At 38.6% G+C, this 5155-nt stretch overlaps 1 protein-coding gene and 1 pseudogene across 1 annotated transcript in view; both read left to right on the top strand.

Annotated features, from left to right (window-relative positions):
• CCDC30 (coiled-coil domain containing 30) overlaps positions 1–5155 on the top strand; it is a 129169-nt gene that overhangs the window by 28851 nt on the left and 95163 nt on the right. The window lies entirely within an intron of this gene.
• On the top strand, positions 3830–4459 carry LOC100954654 (annotated as a pseudogene).

Below are 5155 nucleotides of genomic sequence, written 5' to 3'. Positions count from 1 at the left end.
TGATGCCATGGCATTCTACCCAGGGGGATAGCTTGAGGCTCTGTCTCAAAAAAAAAAAAAAAAAAAGTTGAGGATGTGGAAAAATTGGAACTCTTATGCATTGCTTGTGGGAATGTAAGATAGTCTAGCCACTGTGGAAAGCAATATAGCAGTTTCTCAAAAAATTAAATATAGAGTTACCCTGTGATCTGACAATTCCACTTTTAGGTCTATACCACAAAGAATTGAAAACAGGGACTCAAACATGTATTTGTACCTCCATGTTCACAGCAGCATTATTCACAGTAGCCAAAAGATGGAAGCAACTCACGTGTCCATTGACAGATGAATGGACAAACAAATGTGGTATATTCTTACAATGGAATATTATTCAGCCTTAAAAAGGAAGGAAATTTTTATATGTATTATGACACAGATGAACCTTGAAGACATTATTCCAAATGAAATAAGCTAGCCACAAAAGGACAAACAGTATATGATTCCACTTATATGAGGTACATAGAATAGCTGAAATCATAGAGACAGAAAGTTGAACAGTGGTTGCTGGGGGGTGGGGGGAGGATGTAATGGAAGTTAATGTTCAATAGGTATTAAGTTTCATTGCAAGATGATGAGAGTTCTGGAAATGGATGATGGTGGTGGTTGTACCTAAGATAAATCTTTGTCTACTCTAAGGTCACAAAATATGTTTCTTATCTTTCCTTCTAAAGATTTTATAGTGTTTTTTTTTTTTTTGAGACAGAGTCTCACTTTTGCCCTTGGTAGAGTGCCCTGGTGTCAAAGCTTACAGCAGCCTCAAACTCTTGAGCTTAAGGATTCTCTTGCCTCATCCTCCCAAGTAGCTGGGACTATAGGCACCTGCCACAACACCCAGCTATTTTTTGGTTGTAGTTGTCATTGTTTGGCAGGCCCGGGCTGGGTTCAAACCTGCCTGCTCTGGTGTATGTGGCTGGAGCTCTAGCTGCTGAGCTATAGGTATAGGCATGAGCGTAAAGATTTTATAGTTTTAACTTTTACATTTAGATTTATGATCTATTGCAGATCATTTTTATATATTCTGTGAGGTAAGGGTTGAGGTTCATTCATTTCCAAGCATATATCTGGTTATTCCAGAACCATTTGTTGAAAGAGTTATTTCCTTATTGAATTATGGTGGCATCTTTATTAAAATCAGTTATGTGGGCCTACTTCTGGACTTTCTAGTCTTTCTATTAGTCTATGGGTTTGTTCTTAGGATAATCTACATGATAGCTTTATAATAATGCTATAATAATGCTTTCATGATAGCTTGAAATCAGAAAGTGTAACACCTCCAACTTTTTAGACTTTTTTTCTTTCAAAGTTATTTTGGCTATTCTAGGTCTTTTGCATTTCCATATATATTTTAGAATCAGCTTGTCAATTTTATTTTAAATGCCTGGTAGGTTTTTGATTGGGATGGCATAGAAGAATCTGAAAATCAATTTAGGGAGAATTTTTACTTTAACAATATTGAGCCCTCTAATTTATGAATATGATACATCTTTCTATAATATGTATTTATGTCTTCTTTAATTTATCTCAAAAATATTTTAAATTAAGTCTTTTAGTGTACAGATATCATACACATTTAATTATATTTGTTCTTTGTAAAACCCCAAATATGATTTATATACTATCCAATTTACATGCCCTTTTAAACTGTACAATTCAGTTGTTTTAGTATAGTCACAACATTGTGCAATTATCACTATTATCTAATTCTAGGACATTTTCTTCATCCCAAAAAGAAACTCTATACTCATTAGTATTTATTCCCTATTTCCCTCTTCCCCAGTCCCTGACAACCACTAAACTACTCTCTGTCTCTATGAATTTACCTATCTTGTACATTTTACATAAATGGAACCTTACAGTATGTTGCCTTTTTTGTCTGACTTCTTTCAATTAGTATAATGTTTTCAAAGTTCATTCATATTATAGCACAGATCAGTGCTTTATTCTTTTCTATGCCTGCATAGTTTTTAAATTAATTACATTTAATTTAATGTACTTAAATTAAAACCACATATATTACATTTTGTTTATTCATCGATTGGACATTTGATAGTTTCCACTTTGTGGCTATTATAATAACACTTCCATGAACATTCATATACAAGTTGTGTGGACATATTTTCATTCCTCTGAGGAATATACCTAAGAGTGGAATTATTGGGTCATATGTTAACTCTACATTTAACCTTCTAAGGAACTGCCAGATGGTTTTCCAATACAGATGTGACATTTTCCATTTCCATCAACAATGTATAAGGGTTGCAATTTCTATATACATCATGAACAACACTTGTTATTTATGTCTTTTGTATTATAGCCATTCTGGGAGGAATGAAGTAGTATTTCAATATAGTTTTGATTTGCATATTTGAACAGCTAATGATATCAAGCATCAGTTTTTTATTTGCTTATTGGCCATTTGTATATATATTCTTTATAAAATGTTCATTCAGATCCTTGGCCAATTTTTAATGTACTTATCTATCCTTTTACTATTGAGTTGCAGGAGCTCTTTATGTATTTTATATATTATTCTATATTATGGGTTGAATTGTGCTCCCCCCAAATATGTTGAAGTCCTAACCCCTAGAACCTGTGAATATGACATTGTTCAGAAATAGGATCTTTGCAAGTTTAATCAAACGAGCCATTAGAGCATGCCCTAATCCAATATGACTGGTGCAGTTATAACAAGAAGAAGTGCCATGTGAAGGCAGCCATACATGGGGGAAATGCTGTGTGATGATATAGGCCAGGCGTCCTCAAACTGCGGCCTGTGGGCCACATGCAGCCTGCCAAGGACATTTATCCAGCCCGCCGGGTGTCTTTGCCACCACTGCCTGTCCTGCTTAGCAGCCGACTCGTCCCAGGGCCCGTATTCTGGCCCTCCAACGGTCTGAGGGACAATGAACTGGCCCCCTGTTTAAAAAGTTGAGGACTCCTGATATAGGCAGTGACTGGAGTGATGCATCTACCAACCAAGGAGCACCAAGGATCTATAACCACCACCAGAAGGCAGGGAGAAGTGAAAAAAGGATTTCTAGCCGTTAGAACTTGTATGAGAATACATTTTTATTGTTTTAAGCCATCCAGTTTGTATGACTTTGTTAGGATAACCCTAGAAAACCAATACAGATTTTGGTACCTGAAAGTAGGTTGCTTATGTGACAAATATGTAAAAATGTGGTAATGACTTTGAAATTGAATAATGTGTAAAAGCTGGAAGAATTTTGACTCACTTAATATAAAATGCCTAGATTGCTTTGAAGAGATTGTTGATAGAAATATGGAATTTTGGAAGGCCAATGGCAGAATGCTATAGTTCCCTCGATAATTCATGTTAAAATTTAGACCCGGCTCGGCGCCTATAGCTCAACCAGCTAAGGCGCCAGCCATGTACACCTAAGGTGGAGGGTTCAAATTCCCAGCCCGGACCGCCAAACAACAATGACGGCTGCAACCAAAAAATAGCCGGGCGTTGTGGCAGGCGCCTGTGGTCCCAGCTACTTGGGAGGCGGAGGCAGGAGACTTGCTTGAGCCCAGGAGTTGGAGGTTGCTGTGAGCTGTAATGCCACGGCACTCTGCCCAGGGGGACAGCTTGAGGCTCTGTCTCAAAATAAATAAATAAATAAATAAATAAATAAATAAATAAAATTTAGACCCCAATGCAGTATTCTTAAGAGATGTGGCCTTGACAGCCATTGCAGTACATTGAGCTCCATAGAGACAGTACTGGGGCAAGTGAGAGCCGGATGGGCACTGGGCGACTCTGTGCCTTGCTGAGGAAAAGTAACTAAACGTGGGCAAAGGAGATCCTAAGAAGCCGAGAGGCAAAATGTCATCATATGCATTCTTTGTGCAAACTTGTCGGGAGGAGCACAAGAAGAACCACCCAGATGCTTCCGTCAACTTCTCAGAGTTTTCTAAGAAGTGCTCAGAGAGGTGGAAGACCATGTCTGCTAAGGAGAAAGGAAAATTTGAAGATATAGCAAAGGCGGGCAAGGCCCATTATGAAAGAGAAATGAAAACCTATATCCCTCCTAAAGGGGAAACAAAAAAGAGGTTCAAGGATCTCAATGCATCCAAGAGGCCTCCTTTGGCCTTTTTCTTGTTCTGTTCTCAGTATGGCCCAAAAATCAAAGGAGAACATCCCGGCCTTTCCATTGGTGATGTTACAAAGAAGCTGGGAGAGATGTGGAGTAATACTGCTGTGGGTGACAAGCAGCCTTATGAAAAGAAGGCTGCAAAGCTGAAGGAAAAATATGAAAAGGATATTGCTGCATACCGAGCTAAAGGAAAGCCTGATGCAGCGAAAAAGGGAGTCGTCAAGGCTGAAAAAAGCAAGAAAAAGAAGGAAGAGGAGGAAGAGGAGGAAGATGAAGAGGATGAAGATGAGGAAGATGAAGAAGATAATGATAAATAAGTTGGTTCTAGCACAGTTTTTTTTTCCTTGTCTATAAAGCATTTAACCCCCCTGTACACAACTTACTCCTTTTAAAGAAAAAAATTGAAATGTAAGTTTGTGTAAGATTTGTTCTTAAACTGTACAGTGTCTTTCTTTGTATAGTTAACACACTACCGAATGTGTCTTTAGATGGCCCTGTCCTGGTGGTATTTTCAATAGCCACTAACCTTGCCTGGTACAGTATGGGGGTTGTAAATTGGCATGGAAATTTAAAGCAGGTTCTTGTTGGTGCACAGCACAAATTAGTTATATATGGGGATGATAGTTTTTTCATCTTCAGTTGTCTCTGATGTAGCTTATATGAAATAATTGAATGTCACTGTGGCACTCTACCTGGGGCAACAGAGTGAGATCCTGTCTTCACCCCCCCCCCAAAAAAAAAAACAGAAAGAAGACTGTAGTTATCTTTTTTATCCAAAATGCTTTTTCTTTTTTTTGCAGTTTTTGGCTGGGGCTGGGCTTGAACCCGCCACCTCTGGCATATGAGGCCGGTGCCCTACTCCTTGAGCCATAGGTGCCACCACCCCCCCAAAATGCCAATTTTTTTTTTTTTGAGACAGAGCCTCAAGCCGTCCCCCTGGGTAGAATGCTATGGCATCACAGCTCACAACAACCTCCAACTCCTAGGCTCAAGCGAGTCTCCTGCCTCAGCCT

This window comes from Otolemur garnettii, unplaced genomic scaffold, assembly GCF_000181295.1.
Source record: "Otolemur garnettii isolate 467f Iridium unplaced genomic scaffold, OtoGar3 scaffold00144, whole genome shotgun sequence".
NCBI classification, from domain to species: Eukaryota; Metazoa; Chordata; class Mammalia; order Primates; family Galagidae; genus Otolemur; species Otolemur garnettii.
The sequence above is the reverse complement of the archived record's forward strand: the minus strand, read 5'-3'. Positions and strand labels throughout refer to the sequence as shown.